Below are 27996 nucleotides of genomic sequence, written 5' to 3'. Positions count from 1 at the left end.
GCTAATGTTTACATAGAAGTGTTTTTATTCTTTTGACAAGAGGCTATTCTTTCAAAAGCAACATATTGCTCATAATTATTGGCAAATCATCGACAGTTCTTCGTAGTTGTACTATTTTAATAGTTATTTGCATTACCCTTGCTTATATTTTCATATGAGATGTTTCCTTCTTTTGAACAAAGGCTGTTCTTTCATATTTTTTGGAATAAAGGCATTAAGAACGTATTATAAACGTTCACAGAGACTTATTAGAAACAGCACAAGGGTTGTTAGAGATGTTATTCTTCCAAAATTAAGATTGCAACCTGTGAACTGAACCCTGCACCGTTGTTTGCGTGAAGCCGTAAATCAAGTGACTCGGCGTACACTCACGTCAAAGAAGCTGTCAAAAGTCAAAAGATTAAGCCAATATTTCGTGTTTGCATAAGCTGCATGTTACTTTGATAGTAACATGGTAATATGAAATCATTCATAGTACTATGAAATAATTTTCTAAGTACGATTCTTGGGGGATCTAAGCAAACCGATCCTGAAGTCGTTAACAGTTTAAGTCACTGTCAAAAGTTGATTACAAAGGCGATGAGAAAAACCTCAACTGGCAGCTGTTTCGGGTAGTAGAGAAGTGAATAATTGCTTACATTAAGGATGTCCTTCTTTCAGCTCTGACTGTTGCTTGGACTCATTATGAAGATTTATTCTTCTTCAAAAATGAGCTGTTCTTTGAAATTCATTTCAATTACATGCTAACTGTTACAGTTCCCTATTGTTTTAATTTTCGGCCAAACGGCATTCGGCCAAATGGCATTCGGCTAAATGACCCTTTCGGCCAAATGGCGTTCGGCCAAACGGCATTCGGCCAAACGGCGTATGGCCAAATGACCCGGAACCGATTTTAATAATAAATAAATTAGCCAGTAAAACAATGTTCAAAACAATGACATGCAGTTTTTGTGGCATTAATTCTTTTTTTTTTTTTTCCACATATTATTCTAAATTTGAAACGTTTATTCGATAAAAAAAAAACAGAAAAATCCAAATTCTTACTTTTATATTGCATATGCAGTTGATATATATCAACATTGTTGAGCGACTTTCGAAATTCTTATAGCAATGAATTCAAACACTATTTAAAATGAATGCATATTAAAGAAATCCCGAGATAGGCAGTCCATCTTAACCCACTAATACCCTATTTTTTTTCGATCTAAGTATCATTTTTCGCTATCTAAAATTGATCTTATCACGTTTTGGACAATGATTTTTTTGTATTCGCATTTTCAAGAACAATGTGTTTTTTATTTTTAAATTTTTATTTTTGGGTACCGATTTTTTACAACAATAAATATTTGAAAATTTGCAGTACTTTTAAAAATATGAAATTAGTTATTTTTTCTGGAACATATTTTATTTTCCATGTAACCAATTCCACCGGCCTCTTCTTCTGTGATAGGTGGGTAGTAGAAAAATATAAAATACATAAATTGTTGTGTCACACGCTAAATTAGACCCAACTATGTGTAGGTTATAAAATGATACAAATTTTCAAACAGCTTTCAAAATACAAAAATGTTTCAAAAGTCGTATAAAACTTTCCTAATATGCATATTATGGCCCAGAACTTATGTCAAAAATGAAATCATTTTGATTATCGAACTAAGAAAAATTACACAAAATTCCAGAAGGTACCCTGTCAAAAGGCGGGATTAGGTTTAAGAGGGTTAAGTTATTGAGCTAAAAGAATTTCCTAATTTTATCTGGTATGCTTTTTTGCGCAAATTCAACAATGCAACACCATTTCAAGCGATGACATATAATATTTGTTGATAGTTTCAAAACTATAATGAACATGTGTGCAAGAAGAAACATATATTTTGAACTCAAAGTTCGCTTTACTTAAAACCGCAATTTTGCAATAAATAGTTGTAGAAACTTGAGTTTTGCTTGGTGTTTTTCTGTAAACGAAATTTTGAGTGTAATAAAAAAATTCTTTTCCATACCAAACATATACACTGAACTTCTTCTACTAAGTTGAGTATGTGTAGATGCTTTAAATTACTTTTTCCTATTTACTATCATCTTCAACGCCTATTTTTGGTGTTTTTAAGTAAAAGATATTTTGGGAGCAATTCAACACTCATCATCCTATTCAAACATACGCACTGGTTCTGCGCAATTAAATCTATGTAGAGAAGCTACATTTTATAATTTTGAAACTAGATTTATAGGCAAATAGTTATAAAAAAATAAGTATTTCCATAGTTTTTGAGTAATAGAAATTTTGAGTGTATCCAAAAACTACTGTTTCTGCCCTAACAAATTCGCTAGATTCTTACAAAAGAATTCATGCCAAAAATAACTACATGTCATTGCTTTGAACATAATTTTACAGGCAAACGAGATGAAAATCTCGGGGTTTTCGTATATTTTTGGTAAAACAAATTATGAGTGTTATCCAAAACTTTTATCTCTGCTAAAATATGTTCACTGAACACGTAACATGCAGTTTATGACGAAAAAAAAAAACTACATGTCATCGCTTTAAAATTTGATTTATAGTCGAACACGTTATAATTGATTTTTTTTTTTATTAAAATAAGTTTGAAGTGTAACCTTCAATGTCTCTTTCTACTCAAAAATGTTCCTTAGGCTATTGTAAGCAAATTATTTTCGGAAAAACTACATGTCAGTGCTTTGACTTTTGGTTTATAGGCAAACCGTTAAGAAAAGAAATTCTTGATTCTTTTCAGTTAGTAAAATTTTGAGTGTAATCGAAAAATTTATAGTTTTGCACAAACATTTTCTCTGCAGTTCTGCCAGAAGATTTGTGTCGAAACATTGTCAAAACTGTATCATTGAACGACATGACAAAAGGAAGTTTTTATCAAGGACGTTTCTAAAAAGAGATAAAACTGATCTAGATCAATTATAATTTATTTAGATCAAATTCAAAGGGATCGAAATGTTGTGCAACTTGGTCTAAAGTACTTAGTTGAAGATTCCAAACTTCCAGCATGCATATCCAGAGCACTAAAGGTTTTGGCATGCGAAAAAAAATTTGTTATGGTTTTATTGCTTAAATTTGAACATCCCTATGAGCAATTTTTCCAATCTGTGGACATGAGATAAGTGAATTTTGAAAATTGATTGAGCTTTAACTGAGATATGGTTGATTGCGATTTAAGGTACAACTGAAAATTGATCACGGGGTTCCTAGTGTTGAGGCTTTGAGATATAAGTTGATATGCCATTGGAAGAATTAAAACAGTTCAAATTAAAACGAAATGAAAATGTGAAAGTTCTCTTCTAATCAAATAGTAAGGTAAACTTAGACCTATATAGTTTTATATTATCATTAATCAATCATTATTGTCCAATTAGAGTTGTTACGTAAACCTCTTCAGGATTATTTTAGGAATCCCTCTTTTTGGCGTCATCTTCAGGAGTCTTTTTAGCACTCTCTTTAGGCATCCTTTCAGCACCCTCTTCAGAACTATCTTCAACAATCTCTATAGGGTTTTTCGAAAATCTTCCTCAGGACTTCTACCTGAACGCACTTGGAGACTCCCTGCAGAATACTGCTCAAGGTTCTCTCTGAAATCCTGTTCAAATTTTTTTTCAAAATCATAATCAAAATTCTCTTTAAAATCCTGTACAGGATTCTCCTCAACAACCAGTTCAGGATTCTCTTTAGAATTCCCGTAGACTCCTATTAAAAATCCCGTACAATATTATCTTAAGAATCTTGTTCAAAATTCCCTTCAGAATCCTATTCAGATTCTTTTTCAAAATCATGTTTGGGATTCTTTAGTAAAAAAAACTTTTCAGGATTCTCTCTTCAGAAACCTATAAGAATGCTTTCCAGAATCCTTTCAGAATTCTTTTCAGAATCCTCTAAGGAGTCTCTTCAGAATTTTCCAAGGACTCTCTTCACAATCCTCTCGGAATTCTGTTCGTAATCCTCTCAGTATTCCCGTAAGAATACTCTCAGTAATATTTTCAGAATCCTCTTAGGATTATATTCAGAACCCTCTCGAGATTCTCTCCAGAATCCTTTCAGAATTTTCTTCAGAATCTTCTCAGGATTTCTCTCAGAATTCTCTCAGGATTTCCATCACAATTCTTTCAGAATTCCCTTCAAGTTCCTCTCAAGATTCTCTTCAGAATCCTGTTCGTCGAGACTCTCTCAGGATTCCGTTCAAAATCCTGTTCAGGATTCGTTTCGTAATCCTGTTCGGGATTCCCTTCAGAATCTTCTCAGGATTCTATTTAGAATCCTCTCGAAATTCTCTTCAGAATCCTCTCCGGATTCTCTTCAGATTCTCTTCAGAATCCTCTCCACGTTCTCATCAGATCCTCTCCGGATTCTCTCCAGAATCCTCAAGATTCTCTTCAAAATCTTTTCAGGATTCTCTACAGAATCCTCTCAGGATTCTCTTCAGAATCATCTCAGGATTCTATTCAGAATCCTCACAGGGTTCTCTAAAGAATACTCCCAGGATTCTCTTCAGAGACCTCTTTGGATTCTCTTCAGAATTATCTTCAGAATCCTCTCAGGATCTTTTCAAAAATCCTCTCAGGATTCGGTTCCGAATCCTCTCAGAATTCTCTTCAGAATCCTCTCAGAATTCTCTCCAGAATTCTCTTCAGAATCCTCTCATAATTCCTTTCAGAATCCATTCATTCTCTTCAGAGTTCTCTTCAAAAACCTCTCAGGAATCTCTTCAGAATCCTCTCAGGATTCTCTTCAGAATCATCTCAGGATTCTATTCAGAATCCTCACAGGATTCTCTTAAGAATACTCCCAGGATTCTCTTCAGAGACCTCTTTGGATTCTCTTCAGAATTATCTTCAGAATCCTCTCAGGATTCGGTTCCGAATCCTCTCAGAATTCTCTTCAGAATCCTCTCAGAATTCTCTCCAGAATTCTCTTCAGAATCCTCTCAGAGTTCTCTTCAGAATCCTCTCATAATTCCTTTCAGAATCCATTCAGAATCCTCTCAGAATTCACTTCAGAATCCTCCAAGAATTCTCTTCACAATCCTCTCAGAATTATCTTCAGAATCCTCTCGGATTTCTCTTGAGAATCCTCTCAATATTCTCTTCACAATCCTCTCAGGATTCTCTCCAGAATCCTTTTGGAATTCTCTTCTGAATCCTCTTCGAAGATTCTTTTCAAAATCTTTTCAGGATTCTCTACAGAATCCTCTCAGGATTCTCTTCAGAATCATCTCAGGATTCTATTCAGAATCCTCACAGGATTCTCTTAAGAATACTCCCAGGATTCTCTTCAGAGACCTCTTTGGATTCTCTTCAGAATTATCTTCAGAATCCTCTCAGGATCTTTTCAAAAATCCTCTCAGGATTCGGTTCCGAATCCTCTCAGAATTCTCTTCAGAATCCTCTCAGAATTCTCTCCAGAATTCTCTTCAGCATCCTCTCAGAGTTCTCTTCAGAATCCTCTCATAATTCCTTTCAGAATCCATTCAGGATTCTCTTCAGAGTTCTCTTCAAAAACCTCTCAGGATTCTCTTCAGAATCCTCTCAGAATTCTCTTCAGAATCCTCCAAGAATTCTCTTCACAATCCTCTCAGAATTATCTTCAGAATCCTCTCGGATTTCTCTTGAGAATTCTCTCGGATTTCTCTTGAGAATTCTCTCAATATTCTCTTCACATCCTCCTCCTCCAGAATCCTTTTGGAATTCTCTTCTGAATCCTCTTTGAATTCTCTACAGAATTCTCTCAGAATTCTCTTCAGAATCCTCTCAAGATTCTCTTCAGAAACCTCTCAGGATTCTCTTCAGAATGCTTTTAGAATTCTTTTCAGAATCCTCACAGAACTTTCATCAGAATCCTCTCAGAACTATATTCAGAATCGTCACAGGATTCTCTTCAGAAACCTCTTAGGAATTCCTTTAAATCCTTTCAGTATTTTTTTTTAACAATCTTCTTAGGGTTCCCTTCCGAATCCTCTCAGTATTCCTTTCAGAATCCTCTCAAAATTCTCTTCAGAATCGTCTCAGATTTCTTTTCACAATCCTCTCAGGATTCTCTTCAGAAATCTCTCAGAATTCTCTTCGGAATCCTCTCAGAATTTTCTTCAGAATTCTTTCTGAACTCTTTTCAGAATCCTCTAGAGATTGTCTCAAAATCCTCTCAAGATTCTCTTCCGAATTCTTTGGAGAATCCTGTCAGGGAATTCTTTTAAGAATCCTCTCATTATTCCTACATACGTTAACAAATTCGATTCAAAATGTTATCGAATTTTCACTCCGTAATCAATTCCATTACCACTTCGCTGGTGTAGTCGTCGTCTAGCGGCAAAGGCTTCCAAACCGAAAGCATGTTTCCATTTTCTCGCCTCCGGCTTTCAAAACACAATACGCGAGAGAGAGAGAGTGAGTGCAGCCATAGGTGGAAAAACGACACAAAAAGTACAAAGGCCTCGTTTTCCCGAAACGAAAAAAAAAACAGTATCACGAAAACACCCAGACAATGATTCGGGTTTTGTTTCAGTTCGTTCACCACCGGTCCTGACCAGAATAACAGAACAAGATAGTAACACATTTCTATCGAGGGCAGTTGAAAATAATAGAAGTTGAAATAATTGAGTTATTTTGAAATTAACATTCTCTGTAATAATTTTGTTATCATTATAATGAGATTTGTTATATTCCATTTTTATTTGGTGTTAATTTTGTACGAATTTTTGTTGACAACTGGAACTTTATTCTGATATTATATTGTTCTTTCCGTCTGGTCGGGATATTGAATTGTTTTTTTTTTTCTGCTACTGTTCAGAGGTGATTATAATGTACTCTGTGTGTCGGTAACAGCCAGATACTAAACATCAGCGAAGTATTTCCCTGCGTGACAGGTGATGAGCTTCACTCAGAAGAGCCGCAGGAAACTGTGAAAAGAGCCTCCGCCATTGCCGGTTGGTTGGTTGGGGGTTCTCAGTATTTTGCGATTCATATTTTGCCTCCGGTTTTTTTTTTTTTTTTTTGTTTTCAAGCGAAACCGAATAATGGTCGCTTACAGGGGAGGAAGAAAACCTTCAAACCGACCATTTGGGAAACTTAAAGCGGCCAACGGCACCATTCTTCAGCGAGATAGGACTTTTTGTTCTTCCTTCTGTCCATAGATTCATCTTCGCCTTGATAATCCTCCGAGACGGGCAATTAGAGCTGAATTATTGCCTTCGTTCAGCAGAAGAAGGCGGACCTGTTGCGTGATGAGTGCCCATTTCGACGGTTTAATGTGCTATGTAGTGGGAAGTGGTTGTTCATAAATCACGGAGAATATCCACTGGGCAGACAAGGAGTGCCTTTGTCATTAGTGACGCGTGACGTTTGGCAGCTGGTCTTCTGTGAAGACTTATTCTAAGGAAGATTCTAAAAACATTGAATACTTTCCTAGATTGAGGTACACTATTGAAGTGATTTCTCGAATTAACTGGAATCTCTTCTGGAAACTTACAGTTATTTCTCCAGGAAATGCTACCTGGATTCGTCCAAGAGTTTTTTTTTTTAAGAATATCCATGAATAGAATCCTGAACAGGATTCTGTAATAATCCTGAGCAGAATTCGGAAGAGTATCCTGAACAGAATTCTAAAGAGAATCCTGAACAGAATTCTGAAGAGAATCCTGAACTTGATTCTGAAGATAATCCTGAACAAGATTCTCAAGGAAATCCTGAACAGAATTCAGAAGAGATTCCTTAATAGTATTTCAACGTTTTTCAATAAATTTTGCAAGCTTTTTCTTTGCATTTATTAAAAGTCATCACACGATACCCCTTACTTTTCTTCAGAGGACTCATTGAGATTCGTTTTTCTAGTATTTCCGCACTATTATGTTTAACATTGTACTATTTTTGTAAAAAAAATATACTTTCGTAAGATTCATTTCCAAGATTTCTTCGATCTACTATTCAATTTAAAATAAACAAAGACAATTCATACATTAGTTCTGCCTGAATTCAAATACGAGCGAAGGTCGTTTCGACTACCCAGCCCAAACCTCACAGCACCTCCGGAGTTAATCAAAGAACAACAGCTGAATGTAAATCAAACATCTCCGCTCTCATCATGGGACCCATAAATCAAAACCCACATCTGTGGCAAAAATGATCCAAATCCACCTTCCCGCACGCCACGCCATATGTACATTTCCCATTAAATCTTGGCACGTGCTTTCCTCCTAGGGAGGCGACTGGTGGGAACTGGGCCCGTGCCAGAGAATCAAACTTTTCCCATCATCTTTATCATCAGCATCATCATCAGCATCGTCATCATCCTAGGCAGTGGGATTCTTTCGCAGCTACTATTCCTCCCAAGTGTTTTGCGCGTCAAACCACAATCCCAATCTTCCGGAGCTCCCCGGGAGACAATTAGCGGAACAAGCACGCGGAATTTTAATTGGTACTTGCGATACAAACAAAAGGGAGAGACAGAAGAAGAAGCTTATCATTTGATCGACTGCCGTGGCAAACAACAGGACTCTCTTTCCGTACCCATGAGGGACTTCTTGTCTGAAAAAAAAATCATGACTACTAGTGTTCCTGTCCATATTTTTTCATTGTTTTTCCAGGAATTCCATATAAAATTGATTCACGTTCATTTCCAAACATTTCTTCAGACATTACTTCAAAAATTTCCTCAGTGATTCTTACAAACTTTCTAAAGAATTGCTCCATTGTACAAGATACCGTTAAGAATTCAATTCTTCTTCTTCTTCTTCTTCTTCTTAGTCATTACGTTTGCACTGGGACAGAGCCTGCTTCTCGGCTTAGTGTTCAATGAGCACTTCCACAGTTATTACCTGAGAGTTTTCTTTGCCAAAGTTGCCATTTCCGCATTCGTATATCGTATAGCCATTTGTGTATTGTATATCGAACCCAGACACCTTCAGCATGGCTTTGCTTTGTAGCCGCGGACTGTAACCGATCGACTAAGGAAGGCTGCTAAGAATTCAATTCAATTGAGGTCAAGTGTTTTCTAAGGATCATCCCAGAACTTACTCCATAGACTGCATGAGGATTTTTTTCGACACATCCTCTATAATTATTTTAGAAATATCCCAAGGAAGTCCTAATTCCTCCAGGAATCAACTGATATTTCCATAAATTTTCCTAATTTTTACAAACATTACTTTGAAATTGCAGAAATTAAAATTATATTCAGGAATCAGTAATGTACATTTAAAATAGGAACTTTGAACACCTTATGCTTGAAAACAAAGAAGACCAGAAAGAGACCAAACAGCAGAGAGCAGGTCGTTAGGCCGAATGCCGTTAGGCCGAAATAACATTTTATCATTTACTACTATTTCAAATTGCTAACACATTCATTAGTGTTTTTTCTTCTTTTGATCAAAGGCTGTTCATTCTAACTGTATTTCACAGCGGATATTATGGATATCTAGGTAATGCAAATTATACTGATCTAGCAACTGACAATCCAATCGACCTTAAAATTCATTCGGCAGCTTTTAAGTAATGCAAATTATCCTGACATACCATTTTTAGATACCCATTTGACCTTAAGATTCATTAGAATTATCAGACATTTTCGGCCTAGTGACCTTCGGCTTAAATTTCCAAGGAAGTTTTCAAAAAAATTTGCCATGAAATTTCACAGGGATGTCTCTAGGGAATTGCAAAGACATAATGGAAAAAAACCCTGGAAAATCCAGAAAGTAGCGCTAAAACAAAATCTATAGAAATTTCTGATGAAACTTTTGTTGAAATTCCTGATGAACTGTAGCAACGATCTCTGAAAAGCTTCCTAACTTCTGAAGCAATCTGTGTAGACTTTTTTACAAAATGAATTTCTAAAAATAATTATTGAACAAAAATAAATAATTGAGTTCCTGTATAAAATCATGCAGGATTCCTGAAAACACTTGTGTAAAATGATTGGAATAGCTTCTGTAGTATTTGATGGTATTAAACCACAAAAGAAACTTTGAAAGATCTAGGAAGATTTTACTTTAGATACTGGAGCAGTTTTTCAAATTTCTGAAGGAGATTAATTATGATTCAGCGGTCGAATTTATTGTGGAGTTTCTGGAAGATTTTTAAAAGTTTTCCTTGAATAACCTCTAGAAGAACTTTGGGGCAGTTTTTGAGATAAATCGTAGACTAATTCACGAAGGAATTCATATGAAAAAAAGACTGAAGAAATTAACTTTTTTTTTCAAAAACTCTGGAATGAACCTATGAACATTAGGGTGCCAATGAAAATCGATTTTTCGAATTTCAAAAAATGGTAGTGCTCAAAAGTTTTGTCTCCTCGAAAAAAGTCCCCATGCAAAATTTGAGCTCAATCGGACTTCATTAAGTGGACCCCCAAAGCGGTCAAAGTTTGGCTTTTTTGACCCATGAAAAATCTCCATGAAATTACCGAAATCGAAATTTTTTTTTGATGCCAGATGTCTTAGAAATGCATGAAACGTCGAGATCTGGTGTTATTTGGAAAAAAATTTTTTTTTTGAAAAAATCGACCTTTTGGGTAAATTTTTGAGTTGGGGGAGTGAATTGAATTTGAAATGAACGATTTGAATTCAATTGCTGAGAAATTCAAGGCAATAGTATTGAAACATATCCTATATCATTGTTGGCCACTGAAACCATATTATATGTGATATTTCATTAGGGTGATTCATTTACTTTCCATTAGAGTGGTCCTTTTTGTTAATAAATAAAAAATAAATTAATAAAAAAATAAATAAAGAATACAATAGTATTTTATCACCTCTTTCATCATCGTAGAGCATTTCCTTCATTAGATTTTATTAGGGTGGCTCACTTATTTTCCATTAGTGTTTGCCGAAAATTAAAAACAAATCAAAAAATTTTGAATTTGATCCTTTTTTTAGCCCAATAGTATTTTAACACCTCTTTTATAATCGTAGGCCATTGTCTACATTTTTGTTTTGAGAGGCTTTAAATTCCTCTGAGTTCATGAGCCTCTAGTTCCATTTGATATGCGACATCATTGTAGGACACTGTTAACATATTTCATTAGGGAGTTTATCTCATTTTCCATTAGGGTGCATCATTTTTCGTATAGTTTGAAACCATGATTTCTCGCAAAAGTCTCGTCCACTTTCCTTAATTATGGTGTCATTGTAAAAATTTCAACCGTAATATCTACAGACCGAAAGATTATGGTGTGGACTACTACATAATATTTGCGTAATGTTCGACGAAAAATGTAAAGGTAACATAGTTAACAACAAAAGAGTTTTCTAGAAAGCCTCTCATTGTTAGAAAGGTCCTTTTGAAAAGTTTTGCGTGATTTTCATTCGGAATGCAACACTTCACTAAGCTGAACAAGTTCGGAGTCCTCGTCTCATACAAAATCCGCTTGCTACTTCGTGATTTCAGATGCACTCATCTCAGAGATCAAGCATTGAGCCTCAGTGACCTTTTCAATTTAGTTTTGCAAATTCCGAAGGAAATTGCAGAGAAAATTCTGAAGGAAATTCTAGAGGAAATACCGAAGGAAATTCCAAAGGAAATTCCAGAGGGAATTACGAAGGAAATTCCAGTGGAAATTCTGAAGGAAGTTCCAGTGGAAATTTCAGAGAAAATTCCGAAGGAAATTCCAGACGAAATTTCTCAGGAAATTCCAGAGGAAATTTCGCAGGAAATTCTAGAGGAAATTCCGAAGGAAATTCCAGAGAAAATCCCGAAAGAAATTCCAGAGGAAATTCCAAAGGAAATTTCAGAGATAATTTTGAAGAAAATTCTAGGGGAAATACGGAAAGAAATTCCAAAGGAAATTCCGAATGAAAGTTCGGAAGGAAGAGGAAGTTCCGAAGGAAATTCCAGAGGAAATTCAGAAGGAAATTCCAGAGGATATTCCGAAGGAAATTCCAGAGAAAATTTCGAAGGAAATTCCAGAGAAAATTCCGAAGGAAAAACCGGAGGAAATTCCAGAAGAAACGAAAATTATAGAGGTACTTCCGAAGAAAATTCCGAAATAATTTCAAAGCTTCAAAAGAAATTCCAAATCAAATTCCGAATAAAATTTAGTATGAAGCTCCAAAAGGAATTCCGAAGGAAACTCCAGAAGAAATTCCGAAGCAAATTGCAAAGTAAATTTCGACGAAAATAACGTAGAAAACTCCAAATCCAATCCCGAAGGTAGCTCCAAAAGAAATTCCAAACGAAATTCCAAAGCAAATCCCGATAGAAATTTCAAAGCAAATTCAAAAGGAAATTCCATAAAAATAAATCCGAATGGATTTTTGAAGGATGTTCCGAAGCAAATTCCAAAGAAAACTCGGACGAAAATTGCGAAGAAAATTCCAAATATAATTCCGAAGCCAGCTCTAAAAGAAATTGCAAAGGAAATTCCATAAGAAATTTCAAAGGAACTTCCTAAGCGAATTCCAAAGGAAATTCCGAAGGCAATTCCAGAAGAAATTCCGAACGAAATTCCAAAGGAAACGCCGAAGAAAATTTTGAAAAACTGAAGAAAGAAATTCCGAATGTAATTCCAAAGTAATCCAAAATAAATTCCTGAAGCAACTTACTGAAAGAAATTCATGAAGAAATTCCAAAGGTAATTCTGAAGTAAATGAGATATGAAGTTCCGAAGAATACAAAGGAATTTTAAAGGATACTCCTAAGAAAATTCCGAAAAATAATTCGAAGGAAATTCCAAAGTAAATTCCGAGAAAATTCAACAGAAATTCCGATGAAAATTGCGTAAAACAGTCCAAAGGAAAATTCCGTAAAAAATTCCAATCAAAACCTCTAAATAAAATTCCGAAATCTCCATAGGAAATTCCAAAGCTTATTCCAAAGGAAATTCCGAGGAAACTCTATAACAAATTTGGAAGTAAACTTCAAACGAAACTCCGAAAGAAATTTCAAAGAGAATTTTGAAGGGAGTAATAAAGGAATTCCAAAGGAAATTCTGAAGAAAATTTGATAAGTAGCCTCAAAGAAAACTGCAAAGGAATTTTAAGGGATACGGAAATTCCAAAGTTAATTCCGAAGGAAACTAAAAAAAAATCCAACGGAATTTCCGAAGCAAATTTCAGAAATTTCGCAATTCTGACGAAAATTGCGTAGAAAATTCTAAAGGAAATTCCGAAAAAAATCCTTTCCTTTGGATTTTTTTCGGAATTTCCTTTAGAATTTTCTACGCAATTTTCGTCAGAATTGCGAAATTTCTGAAATTTGCTTCGGAAATTCCGTTGGATTTTTTTTTAGTTTCCTTCGGAATTAACTTTGGAATTTCCGTATCCCTTAAAATTCCTTTGCAGTTTTCTTTGAGGCTACTTATCAAATTTTCTTCAGAATTTCCTTTGGAATTCCTTTATTACTCCCTTCAAAATTCTCTTTGAAATTTCTTTCTCTTTGAAATTTCTTTCCGAAGAAAATTCCGTGGAAAATTCCAAAGGAAATTCCGAAAACTCCATAGGAAATTCCATAAAAAAATTCAAAGCAATTTCCGAATGAAATTCAAAAAGGAATTTCTAAGGAAATTTCGAAGAAAAAATCACAGCTCCAAAAGAAATTCCAAAGGAAACTTCGATAGAAACTTTCAAAATATATGAAAAATCCCGAAAAAAAAACTAACTGAATAAAATTCTAATAGAAATTCTGAAGCAAATTCCAAAGGACATTCCGACGACAATTCTGAAAAATATCCAAAGCATTTTCAAAAAGAAATTTCTAAGGAAATTCCAAACAAAATTCCAAAGCAAATCCCGAAGCAAATTGCAATGAAAAAAGGAAGTTAAAAGGAAATTTCGTAGAAAATTTCTAACGAAATTTCGTAGAAAATTTCTAAGGAATTTTCTATGGAATATCCAAAGCAAATTTGTAAGGAAATTCTCAAGAAAACTCTGTAGAAATTCCAAAGAAAATCGTAAAGGAAATTTCTAAGAATATTCCGCACTAAATTTCAAAGGTGCAAAAGAAATCCCAAATGAAATTCCGAAGAAAGCTCCAAAGAAAATTACGAAGGAAATTCCAAAGTAAATTCCAATGCTTCGAAAGAAATTCCAAATAATATTTCGAATACAATTCTGAAGGAAGCTCCAAAGATAATTACACAGGAAATTCCGAAACAAACTCTAGAAGAAATTCGGAAGGAAACTCCGAAGAAAATTCCAAAGCAAATTTCAAAGGAAACTCAAAAAGAAACTCCGAAGAAAATTCCAATGAAAAGTTCAGAATGAAATTCCGAAGGACACTTCATAGGAAATTTCGATGGAAATACCACAGAAAATTCAAAAAGGCACTTCTAAAGATACCGAAGAAAATCCCACAGGATATTCCGAAGCAAATTCAAGATAAATTTCCAATTTTGATGAAAATTCCATAGAAAATTTCAAAGGAAATTTCGTAGAAAAGTCCAATAAAAAATTTTAAAAGGAATTTCGAAGGAAATTCCGATTAAAATTCCAAAGGAAACTCCAAAGAAAATTCCGTTGAAAACTGCAATGAAAAAATCCATATGAAATTCCGACGAAATTTCTATAAAGAACTTTGTTACATCTTTGAAGAATAAACGAGAAATGATTGTTAAAACTGTTGTCACAACCGAATCGCGTGTACTATAGCAAGCAGAAGGCAACGTACTTTTGTTTCGGGAATGAAGGAGCCCAAGGCTGAGAATTTCTTTTGAAAATATAAACTAAACACTTTTGTTGCCCTTCATCGTCGCCCATCAAGTTATTGTTATAATTTGAATACGTCAAAAATTATTTCATTCCTGTTTTATCTGTATTTTGATTATGGCAGTTAGAGTTGTGCTTCACTGAATTCACTGATTATTGTTATTGGAACGTTTTATTTTAACTATTCAATAGAAAACCTTAATGAAAATATCTTAACGAAGAGTTGCATGCCAATGAAGAATCATGATTCAAATTTATACAAACAAAATTGATTTTTTAGATCTGTTGAGAATATTTTTTTTAATTTACAAATTAAATGATCACCCTTATGCAAAACTGAGGACAATAGCCCCAATGAAATATCACATATTATATGTTAACAGTGACCTACGATGACATAGGAGATGTTTAATTACTCTTGTATTTTCTATTCCATTCAAATACTCCATTTTTTTTAAAGGACCACCGTAATGGAATATAAGTGAGCCTTCCCAATGAAATATCACGAATCTAATGAAGGAAATGGCCTGCGATGATGAAAGAGGTGATAAAATACTATTGTTTTTAATATCCCATTCAAATTATGATTTTTCGACAGAAAGGCCCACCCTAATGGAAAATAAGTTAACCACCCTAATAAAATACCACATATTAAATGTAGAAAATGGCTTACGATAATGTGAGAGATGTTCCAATACTATTGTCTTCAATATTTAATTAAAATTCTATTTTTTATTTTTTTTTATTTTTCAACAAGAAGGACCACTCTAATGGAAAGTAAATGAACCACCCTAATGAAATATCACATATAATATGCTTTCAGTGGCCAACAATGATATAGGATATGTTTCAATACTATTGCCTTGGATTTTTCAGCAATTGAATTCAAATCGTTCATTTCAAATTCAATTCACTCCCCCAACTCAAAAATTTACTAAGTCCCAAAAGGTCGATTTTTTCAAAAAAAAAAATTTTTCCAAATAACACCAGATCTCGACGTTTCGTGCATTTCTAAGACATCTGGCATCAAAAAAAATCGATTTCGGAAATTTCATGTACCACCCCCCTTTGGAGATTTTTCATGGGTCAAAAAAGCCAAACTTTGACCGCTTTGGGGGTCCACTTAATGAAGTCCGATTGAGCTCAAATTTTGCATGGGGACTTTTTTCGAGGAGACAAAACTTTTGAGCACTACCATTTTTTGAAATTCGATGGCAAAATTTTTCCCATACATTCCATTGGCACCCTAGTATACACATTCGACACTTTATGCTGATTGAAAGTGAAATCGGGTTTCTTTACTTATACAAAAATAATCCATCGCACGATTACATCATAAGAAACCGTTTGCTTTCACTTCTATGGAAAATTAGAAGTCAACGGTGCCAATGCCTTTTAAATTTGACAGATAGCGGCACTGTTTTCCATAATATTCTAGAACAGCGAAAGCGAAAGAATTTCGCCGTTTTTTGAATTATAGAGAGCAGGTAAAGCGAAACTCATGAAGAGTAGACCGCCCTCCTCACATAACAGTCCCATTTATATAGGAAATCCCATAGAACATGGGACTGTTATGCAAGTAGGGGCAGTAGAGAACGTCTTCAAATGATATGTTCCTTCATGCGAAAACTGTTAGCACTTGCAAACATCGATTTCACATATTTGACCAATGTGAACCGTAAATTAATTCACAATTCAAAAAATTTTGCTCAGGTTTAATTTTATAAATAAAGTACACGGGATGTACCATATTTTAGAAATGTGTTTAATGGTTACGACTTCCAAGAGGGGGTGACTCAAAATTTCGTCTGAGGATTTCTTTTTTGAATCTGCCAAGGGGTTTAGAATAGTTATATAAATCAACTTGCGTTTGAAGTTTTGATGGCTGTATTTGTTTGATAATAACAGTAAATAAAGCATCGAAATACGAATCAGAATTCACTGCAAGAAGGAATATAGTGACTTTAGAAACTATTTAGGTTGGGAATCAGATTTTGAGACCTTCCTCTTAAAATATAGACTTTTTAGAGACCTGTATTAAAATAGAGACTAAGTTTTTGAAAAGAGACCAGCTACCTGCTATTCTGTAAGAAAAGGTATCTACATGAATTAGCACAGAGTTCCTAAGATTCCTTCAAATTATTTGTTCAAGAATGTGTCTAGTGAATTGCCAGAAATGTTTTGAAAAAATCTGGAAGATATTTCTGAAAGAGATCCTAAACTAACCTCACTTGAAACATTTGATGAAACTCTTGATTATCTCCTGCAAGGATATCCGAAAAAAATCAAAATAAATTGCTAACATGATTATTGGAAAAATAATCAATAAAAATCCAAGATAACATCCTGCAGGAATTTGTTGAAAAACATCGACATCCCTGAATAAATTTGTGTAGGAATATTCGGAGAAATCACTGGAGAAATTGTTGTAGACTTTACAATACGTAATTTATTCGAAAAATACTTGGCAGGACTGTAGGAGTATTTCCGGCATGAATTTCCAGAGAAAGTCTTAAACTAACTTCATATGGAATCACCGACCTTATATGCCGAGCGCATCATCGAAGAATTATTAATAGATTTTATTTTTTGAGCAATTCCTGGTAAAAACAATGAATTCTTGAAGAGATCTCTATGAAAAAGGCTGGACGAATGACTGAAAATATCGGCGTCCTGGAGAGATTCGTGTTGAGTTTCCTGGGAAAAAATCGTAAACGAACCTCTTCAAGAAATCTGGAAGAAATCATTGTGGAAATAACTTTGTGGATTTTATTGGAAGAATCCTTAGACAAGCTGGAAAAACCGAAGGGAAAATAATCGATGGAAATCCTGGGATTAACTCTTAAAAATTAAGAGTTATTTCTGTGAAAATAACTAAATATATTAACATTGGATTGCTAAAAAATTGCCTGTAGAAAATTTTAGATGAATTTCTGGCCAAATTATTGGAAGAATTGGTAAAGAAATCTCTAGTAATATTCGTTGAAAAATCTCCGAAAAGTTCAAAGTATTCTAGAAGGAACAACTAGCGAAATCACTAGAAGAATTCTTGAAGCGTTTCCAGAAGAAATCTGAGAAGAAATTTATGAAGAGCCTATGGGATAAACGTCTAAGAATCTCTGGGAATATACCTGAAACCTCTATTATTTCGCATCAGCTTTCATTCAAGCGGAGGAAAATGAAAATTAGAGAGTGAAGATACCATTTTGATTATAATAAGAGACCTTGGAGACCTTTCATTAAGGTGAAACATTTTAGAGACCTGTATTAAAATAGAATTAAATAGGAATCATAAGATGGACGTCACAATGTCCGACTTGTGACCCTATTTGCGTTAATAAAGGCATTTAACTGGATAAATAGTAGGAAAACGTTCCTGATCTTCCTATATTAAGCTTTCTGCTAGTGCACAAGGCCAAAATAAAAAGGACACTGTAGTTGGATGCTTTCTTCGCGAGATTGGTGCCTTTGAAGTTTTAGTGCTGCTTCACCTTAAACATAGACTTATTTGTCGACCAAATCTTCTGAAAGATACCCTTACATGCTAAAAGTATTGAAGCAAATTTCAAGCACAATAGCTTTTAGGAAACCACCCTTGACGAAGAGAACAAAGCTGCTGATAAGTCACCTTACTGAACAAGTTTCTGATGGAAGCCCGATTTTTTTGATAAAGAACTCAACAAATCTTTCGAAGTCTGCTAAAATAATCCCTTGATAAAATGCTAGGAAATATCTGGAGAAAATTCCTGTAGGAACCTTACGGAGAATTATTGACCAAATTCAAAGAGGTATAATCGAAGAATATCTATATGAATTCTTGGAACAATCCTTAGAGCAATTATCTAAAGAATGAGTTGAAAAATTGTTTGAAATCTTTCTGAACGATTTACCGTTATAATCCCTGAAAGCGTCTTTAGATTGAAAAAAAAACTCTGGAAATATTCTTTAAAACTTCGTCGATAATACAATTTTATAATTCAACAATTGCATACCATGTTGAAAATGAGCTCATCACGATTTTCGTATCCCCAAAGAAATCGCAATGCAATCGACACAAATCAATCATTTTTTGTTTAGGGAGAAACGAAAGGCATGAGTTCATGAGTGCAAAGAATCCTTCGAAAACTATGCCTCAGAAAGAAAATCACGGGACACGGAATGTACTACAATAGATCAAATATTGTGGTTTATGGTCCGAACACAAAAAATCAAGTAATCCTCCAAGATCTGTTTGATGAAATCTTTCAGGAAAGCTCCGGAATTTCTCCAGAGATTTTTCAAACGATTTCTTCTGGTATTCCTTCAGAGATTCCTCTAGAAAATCAAGGATTCGGCAGAGATACCTTCAAGGCCACACTTTTTTAATTTTATGGGGGAATAATTAAGGTATGTTAAAGTTCAAGATTGTACCCCGTTTGGCATAAAGTCGTTTGGCATAAGGTCGTTTGGCATAAAGCCGTTTGGCATAAAGTCGTTTGGCATAATGGCTGTTTGGCATAATGGTCATTTGGCATAATGGTCGTTTGGCATAATGATTGACTTAGAATGAATATCGGCATTTTTGAAGCTTTTACCGAGATCAACACCACCGAGCCCATCGCAATTATTTTTGGTAGGTTCTGAACAAGCGTGGTGTTCGTTCAGAAATTTTCCATGCTATCAATATCAAAAATTGTTGTGACATTCGAGAGCACTACTTAATAAAACTCGTGATGGGTCTGGTGGAAGATCTTTTTGGAATAATATTTTTTTCTACATCCCAGAACATAGAGTATCTTTGAGCTTGTTGTGATATATATATTTGAGAATAGTAAATAGGGTCCTAAAGCCCTGTCCCGATTTTAGTGCCAAACGCTTAAGTTTAGGCCAAAAATACATGTTTACTCAATTTTCTAATGTTTTCCGTTGGTTTAAGTCCAAAAAACATTTTTTTATTTTTTTTTTAGATTTTGTCACACCCCTTGGCTTAAACTCAAATTTTGGGTGTATTTTGTTTTCCGTGTCCTAAAAAAAAATTCCAATATTTCCTTAAAAATAAATTCCGTCACACGTTATTTTTTTAATATTCCTAATGCATTAAGAAAATGTTACACATTATGCATTAAGGGTCGAAAATGACCCATGACATGATTTTCGTTTTTTAGCTTTATATGAATGATATGAAAATCTAGAACGGAACCCTGTTTTTTTTTTTGTGAGTACAGCCATTCTGGGCACAAGGTACAAGGGAACCTGGAACCTGTTTGAAAAGGAACTGGCGTATATCATATTCAGCTGTTCATACACATGTATATAACTACGGTTCAAATTTCATTGTTTCTCATTCCGAAGAGGACCAACATTCAGATTTGGTTGGAGTATTCCGGAACCGGTTCCGCTAGGATGGGATGTGGACATTTTCAAATGGACATCATGCCAAATACCTGGCGTTACGACCCTACTGGAACAGAGCCTGCTTCTCAGCTTAGTGTTTTTATGAGAACTTCCACAGTTATTAACGGAGAAACATATTGACAGTGCTTCCTTTTATAGATTTCACAAGGAATTCCTGCAGGAATGTTTCTAGTGATTCCTTCATAGATTCATCCAGTAAAATTTTTACTGAGAATCTTCCCGGAATCCTCCAAGATCTGTTTGATGAAATCTTTCAGGGAAGCTCCGGAATTTCTCCAGAGATTTTTCAAACGATTTCTTCTGGTATTCCTTCAGAGATTCCTCTAGAAAATCAAGGATTCTTGCAGAAATACCTTCAAGGCCACACTTTTTTAATTTTATGGGGGAATAATTAAAGTATGTTAAAGTTCAATTAGTAATTTTCATATCTATCTTTCATAATTCTCCAAGGTTTCCCCAGGAATTTCTCCAGGGACTCTTTCTGGACCTCCGAAAAATTCTTCAGGATTTCCTCCAAGAGTTCTTCTTGAAATTCATTCAGATATTCTGCCATGAATTCCTGCATAAATTTGATCAGAAATTATCCTAAGAATTACTTCAGGGATGATTTCTACAAAAATTCCTTCAGTAAATATTCTACATTATTTCCTTTTAGAAAATTTCTACATGGAATTTTTATCATGAAATTTCTCCAAAAATTATTCCAGAGATTTCTCCAGAAAAATCTCTACAGAGATTTCTCAACAAATTCTAAGTCGATCACTCAACACTGAAGAAGTCTGGAAGTCGCAGACGAAATAGGCCTATCTGTCAAGATGAGGATATTAGATTTTAAAGGTACTTACTCCCCTTTCTTTTGCAAAAGTGAAGTGAAGTGTTAAGGTGAAACAATTTTGAATCATCTTCTAAGATTGCACTAAAACTTCAAAGGCACAAATCTCGTGAAGAAAGCATTCAACAACAGTGAACTTTTTATTTTGGCTTTGTGCACTAGCAGAAAGCTTAAAATAAGAAGATCAGACACGTTTCTCCAGTTTAGTGCCTTTGCATACATGAGTAGGGGCACAAGTCGGCCATCTTTGGATTCCGTGATGTTTCACCTTAAAGTTTAATTAGTAGTTTTTTTTTCATAAAAAAGCTGTTGAACAAATAAAGACTACGTAGCCAAAAAAGCATATTTGATGTTCTAGGGATTTTTTTAGGAATTTCTCCAGGGATTTTCCCAGAAATTTAATCGGGGATTTCTTAAGGGGTTATCCCAGTTTTTTTTTTTTTTTTTTTGAGTTACAAAGCATTTTGCCACATCGATCAAGGAGTGCGGGTTCGATTCCTGCTGTAGTCCGGAACATTTTTCGCCAGGAACGTGTTTGGACCGTCTAGTCTGTTGTCTGGTGTGGTGCTTCCTTCTAAGGACAAACCGTTCACTGAAAGCATTTATGTGTAAACATCTTTGAAAAAAAATCTCCTGGGATTGCTCCAAGAATCTCTTCAGGAACTTGAGGGTTTTTTTTTTTCAAAAAACTTCTTTAGGAATCTGGAAGAAAATCGCAAATGCAATTCTGGATGAATTCTTATTAATTTTGATAAAATTGCTGGAGGAATTCATAGGCGAATCTCTGTAGGAATTTCAAGAGGAGTTCTCGAAGAATTCCCCGGAGCTGATTTTGGAGGCCCAGAACGAATCTCTGGAGAAATTTTAAGGGGAATCCCTGGAAGATTACCTGAAAACATCCTTAGAATAAATCATGTAGCGATTTTCCTGGATGCATGCCTGAGAAAATTCCTTAAAGAAATTTTTGAGGTGCTTCTATAGGTCCAGGAGTAAATCTCAGGAATAATTCCTAGAATAATCTCAAGAAGGCTACCAGAGGAAATTATGGAGTAATATCTGAAGTAATCCTTGAAGAAATCGTCGTACTGTAACTTGGAGAAAGCCTTTAAGACATCTCTGCATAAATTCCTGTAGATATATTCCTGGAGGAATCCTTAGAGGAGTCCCCAACCTGATGATATAATTAAATCACCAGTTGTTATAAAACATATACCATTAATAGTTAAATCACAAAAATTCATACATTTGTTTACACCAAACAAATATAGAATATTAAAAATTCTATCAAAATTCAGCTTTCAAATCAGCTGAGAAGCAGGCTCTGTTCCAGTAGGGACGTAACGCCAGGTGTTTGGCATGGTATCCATTTACATCTGGATGAAAAGTCGAGTATGATGGTCTAAAAATGCCACAGCGGAACAGGTTCCGGAGTACTCCGACCAAATCCGGCCTAATCTAAATGTTGGTCCTCTTGGTGCTCCTGTACATCGGAATGAAAAACCACGAAATTGTAATCGTCGTTTGCATGTGTATGAACTGCTGAATATGATATACGCCAGTTCCTTATGAAACAGGTTCCAGGTTCCCTTGTACCTTGTGCCCAGAATGGCCATACTCATAAAAAATTCCAGGGTTCCATATCTTTCATATAAAGCTAAAAGAACAAAAATCGGTTCAAAAATGGATTTTTGAGAGCGTTTCAAAATCATGGGTCTTTTTGAATCTTAATGCATAATGTGTTACTTTTTTTGTAGCGCCGCTCCTAGAAGTCAGATTTGTTTTCAGAAGTTAGAAAAAGTCAGACAATTTCAGATTTATATCTCTTTTCTCTACAAAATTTATAGCTCGTTTACCGTGCCGATTGGCCAAAAATTACCACAATGCACAAGGAAGGTTTTAAATTGACACCAACAACTAATCCAAGAATCTAGGAATTAGTTTTAAATCACTAAAATTACTACAGAGATTGATATACAGTCAGCTCTCTCTCTAACTCGATATTAAAGGGACCATCGAGTTAGGGAGGTATCGAGTTAAAGAACACAAGACCAGTGCAAATGCGACCATCGAGGTAGCCATGAAATCTAACTTTTACTATGGTTCTCTAACTCGATATCGAGATACCGAATATCAAGTAAGGGAGAGTTGACTGTACAACTTTCTCTGCGGATTTCTTTAGAAACTTCTTTCTAGGAATTATTCGACGCATAATTTAAAAGATTTCTCCAGAGTATCATTCAGAGATTCTGCACAAACTTTCCCAAAATCTGATGAAGAGCTAATGCAGGGATTTCTTTGGGAATTCATTTCAAAAAGACTTGATAATTGAGTTCAGAAACTCAGAAACTTTCGTTGAAATAATTCCAGTTTGAATATTTAAAGGAATCCTGATTAAAAATAATTTCTTGGGAAAGCACATGAGAAAAGGTAATTCCTAGGGAAATCACGCTTGAAGTTCCTTGAACTTTTGATAATATTTATGGAGTTTAAAAAAAAATCTCTAAAAGAACTCCAATTTCTAGATGGAGTTTCTATTTTACATTTATCGCCTTAATGTATGCTATAACCGTAGACTATTGAGCATTTGGTTCTAGGCTGCTGTAAGGTTCTAACAGAGACGTCTTTGGTTCTAATTTCAAAATAGAAAAAAGCCCTAAATGTTGTATTGTTGTTCCTGCTGCGAAACATTTCTATATTTCCATTCTACGTTTTTAAAAGAATAATGTTACTGAAAATTCTCGAATATTTTGCTGCATAACTGTTATTGTAGTTTCGCATTCAAATAAACTGCTGGCAAACGCTGGATAAATTCATTTTAAAATAACTTACAAATGGTTGTCAAAAACTTTTTTCTGCCCATAATGAATTTTTGTCAGATTTCCCGATTTTCCCGAGTGTTTGGCTTCAAATCTTCCTTCCTGTTGCAATGGTATTTTGAAGAAAACTGAAAAAGACTTACGTTTTTAAAGGCGCTGCTGCTCTCTCTCTGCTTCCTCCTCTGGTCACCGCTCAATCCAAGCCCAGGCAAACGTTCCCAAGAGCAATCCTTACCGAACCCCAATCCCCAGAATCCACCCCAACCACCAGCTCCGTCCCCCCGGAACAACTGCCGTTTGAAATCACTTTTGCCAATCTTCTCCTTCGGTGGTTCGGCGGCGGCGAGATGATGGGAATTGATTGCAATCGCAGATTCACCCGTCCATAGCCCCACGACGACGGCAACGACGACGAACCGACGTCATAAATCGACGAAAATCCACTCGTTCGCCACGACCGACGCCTATTGTCCGCGTTGTTTGGTTCTATTTTTAGGAACACTCGCACCGAAAAATCCCACCGCGACTTCTTCCACACACACCCCGAGTCCGGCTTGCGATTTGTTGCCGTTGCGGTCAATTTCTGCACCATCGGGGAGGAACGTCACCGCTCCCGGCCATCATCAGCATCATCGTTGTCGTCGTAGTCCTCATTTAGCGTCGTTTGTTGAAACAGAAAAACGCGCGCGCTTCTGTGATGGTGATAATGGTGTTGATGGCGATCCTAATGGGGAGTCGTGTCCACCAAAGGCCAGCATCGGACTCATTATGCTGCCTACGCACTTCTCTTAGGTAGGCTAAGATCCACTCCTGTCGACTATGTCCTTATGGTCTGCGAGGGAAAGGATTTCGATTCTGGGAGCAACGTTCTCCTTGGCAACAGTGCCACCCAATTTCCGTCTCAATGTTCTACGCGTCTGCCTTTCATCGAACTATCGATCATCCACAGCAACACTACGGCGCTCTTCCGTCTTCCATCTGCCACCGAGACGTATCGAGATATTGCCCTATGTACACGTTTTCCCCCGTCATCCTCGGACATCCTCCCTTCCGAGGTCCCCAGCTGCTGGACCATCGAACGGAAGGGAGACCACTCACACATCAACCAACCGACAACTGCCGGGGAAGGCTATGTAAATTATCCTTTTTGCTCCTTGGCTTATCTTTCGCACGTCGTCGTCGGTGTCTACCTTAGCCCCCGAAACACGATGGCCAGAAAAACAGCACTAAAACACACTCCATCACATACACATACGGATCCGAGACCGGACAGGACTCACTGAAACTTCATTGCTATTGTTGTCTCCCCACCGGCCCTGGCCATTTCCCACTCATACGGAATCCAGCGGCGACGGGAGCCTTACGGCGGCACACACTTGGGAATGTGTCCCTTCCCCGCGTCCCTCCAGGAAACCCGAAACCGGCTCGCGAAACTACGTCCGACTCTTTAAAGCTACTACCCTCGAGCAACGAACGAACTAACTAAAACGAAAGAAGAACAAACTCCACTTCACACGATAGATGTAAGTGCCAAGCCAAGAACAAGCACAAACGCACGACTTCCGGTAGTTCCCGATATTGGTAGATCCTTCCGCTTCGGACGACGGTTGCATGTGAACTGAGCTCGCTAGGCGCCACCATCGTCGTCGTCAGAACCAAAGGTAGGAACTCACGTGCCACCCAACAACGGTTCCCAGAGTGAACCCCCTCCGTCCAATCCCAAACCCCTAATCTTCCCCAAACTCCAAACAGATCCGACGGAACGAAAACAAAACATTAACCAGCTTCTTCTCGCTTAGCAGCTGGTAAGACGTACGATACCAGCGCTTCCGATCAGCTGTGCAACGGAAGCGGTGGCGGTAGGGGGACGTGGGGCCATTACAGCTGGTCCGATTCCGCTCACTGCTCATGCGCCCTGTGGACCAAGTTCTCACTCTCAGTCGGAGGAAAATTGGCGAATCGAATCACGACGCGGTGGGTTCAATGGGATTCTGGGCTTGGGGAAATTCAGGATTGCTCGCGGGAATATTGCATCATTGGATTAAGTCGAGTTTGCGAACATTGATTCCATGGAATTTCCTATAAAAAAGACAAAACATTAATAAGGACTCCTCTAGAATAAAAACTAATTACTTCAAACCTACCTTGAAGATATCCGTTCGCTTCCCGCTTAGAACACCTTGATGATCCACACCGTAGAAGAATCCTTCGGTTGAATCCGACACTGCTTCCGGGCCTTCCCAGCGAGCAATCATGATCCAAGTAGGCGCCACGGAAAAAAGTGGCGCGCTTTTCCTCCTCTGGTTTTGATGCGACGAATACTTACTCATTTCTGGAAAAAAGAAGAGTAAATTATAAATAAAGAATTTTTATTCTAATAAATATTGCTTTGAAAAGTTTGTAGTAATATCAGCAATATATTAAAATGTTACAAGGAGTTTTAATCCTCACGGAGATAATTTAAAAATTATAGCACACCCAGGAAACCAATAAGCACTTTAATTCGCCCTGCGTGCCAATATAGTACTATAATACAGCTGACATGCCTTATATGTATTAACCGTACAATAGCCCTATAAGACCAAAAAAGGGCAATGGCTAGTGATTACATCGGTAGTTTCCAAAACATGCCTATCGCGTATACTTGTCGGTATTCTCATCGGAAACTTGTCATTAATCTCATCAAAATCCGGTCGTGATTCTCCACAGAAATGAGCCTAGATAGTCAAAAAATGCCTTCAGAAAGACCCAAACAGTACTGTCTGGATTCTGCACAGAACTTTGTCAGATTTCTCCAGAAAATAATATCAGGAAACTTCGAAAACAAGGCTGATTTTCTCAACAGAATCTTGTCAAGTTTCATCCGGGAATTTTCAAAAGGCTCTCTGCAGATTGCTCTAAAGATGAATCCTGTTCAGGATTATCTTCAGAATACTTTGCAGAACTCGTCATCAGGATTTTCTTCAAAATTTTTTCAGGATTCTCTTCAAAATCCTCTTTATGATTCTCTCCTAGATTCTCTTCAATATACTCTTCAGGATACTATTCTGAATCCTCTTCAGGTTTCTCGTAAACATCTTCTTCTGGATTCTCTTCAGAATCGCCTTCAGGATTCTCTTCAGAATCATCTTCAGGAATCTCTTCAGAATCGTCTTCAGGATAAGCTTCAGAAATTTCTCCAGGATCATTTTCAGATTTCTCTCCAGAATCCTGTTCAGGATTCTCTTCAGAAACCTCTCCAGAATGCTCTTTACGATTCTCTTAGAATTGTTTTCCATGGAATCCTCATCAGTATTCTCTTTTGATTCCTTTTCAGGATTCTCTTCAGAAATGTTTTCAGGATTCTTTAGGAGTCTCTTTAAGATTCCCTTTGAAATCCTGTTCAGGAATCTCTCCATAATCTTCTTCAGGATTCTCTTCAAAATTTCCATCAGGAATGCTCTTCAGTATTCAATATTCCCTTCAGAATTCTTCTGAGGATTCTCTTCAGAGTTCTATTCAGAATCCTCTCTTCAGGATTTTTTTAGAATTCTCTTCATGATTCTATTTGAAATTCTCTTCAGGATTCTCTTCAGAATACTCTTCAGGATTCTATTCAAGAACCTCTTCAAGATTCTCTTGAGAATCATCTTAAGAACGTTTTTCGCATCGAAATACTCTTCAGGATTCCCATCGGAAACCTCTTCAAAATTCTCTTCAGAATCCTTTTCAGGATTCTTTTCAGAATCCTCGTAACGATTCTATACAAAATTCTCTTTAGAGTCCTCTTCAGGTTTCCTATCGGTGTCTTCCTCAGGATTCTCTTCAGAATCCTCTTTAGGATTCCCTTCAGAATCCTCAGTAAATTTTTCAGAGTTTTCTTCAGGATTTTCTTCTGAATCCTTCATAGGATTCTCTTCAAAATTATCTTCAGAACTTTTTCAGGGTTCCCTTCAGAACCTTTTAAGAGCTCTCTTCAGAATCCTCATAAGAATTATTTTCAGAATCATCTTCAAGATTCTTTTCAGAATCCTTTGTCACGATTCTTTTCAGAATCTTCGTACGGAGATGAACCAGCCAAGGGCTGAAAATCTCCCTAATAAAGATAAATAATAATAATAATAATCTTCGTCAGGATTCTCTTGAGAATTCTCTGCAGAGTTCTTTTTAAGATTCCGATCAAAATCCTCTTCAGAATTCTGTTCAGAAACCTCTTCAGGATTCTCGTCAAATTCCCTTTCAAGATTTCCTTCAGAATCCTCTTCAGGATTCTCCTCAGAATCCTCTTCAAAATTCTCTTCAGAATCCACTTCAGGATTCTCCTCAGTAT

At 36.1% G+C, this 27996-nt stretch overlaps 1 protein-coding gene across 1 annotated transcript in view; it reads right to left on the bottom strand.

Annotated features, from left to right (window-relative positions):
* The window catches only part of LOC5578809 (eye-specific diacylglycerol kinase), a 691896-nt gene that overhangs the window by 602545 nt on the left and 61355 nt on the right, over positions 1-27996 (bottom strand). Inside the window, 2 exon segments of the mRNA XM_021839032.1 lie at positions 23831-25766; positions 25832-26019. The gene's annotated coding sequence lies outside the window, so the exon portion shown is untranslated.

The sequence above is a fragment of the Aedes aegypti genome, chromosome 1 (assembly GCF_002204515.2).
Source record: "Aedes aegypti strain LVP_AGWG chromosome 1, AaegL5.0 Primary Assembly, whole genome shotgun sequence".
Taxonomy (NCBI): domain Eukaryota; kingdom Metazoa; phylum Arthropoda; class Insecta; order Diptera; family Culicidae; genus Aedes; species Aedes aegypti.
This window is presented reverse-complemented; position numbering and strand designations above follow the sequence as displayed.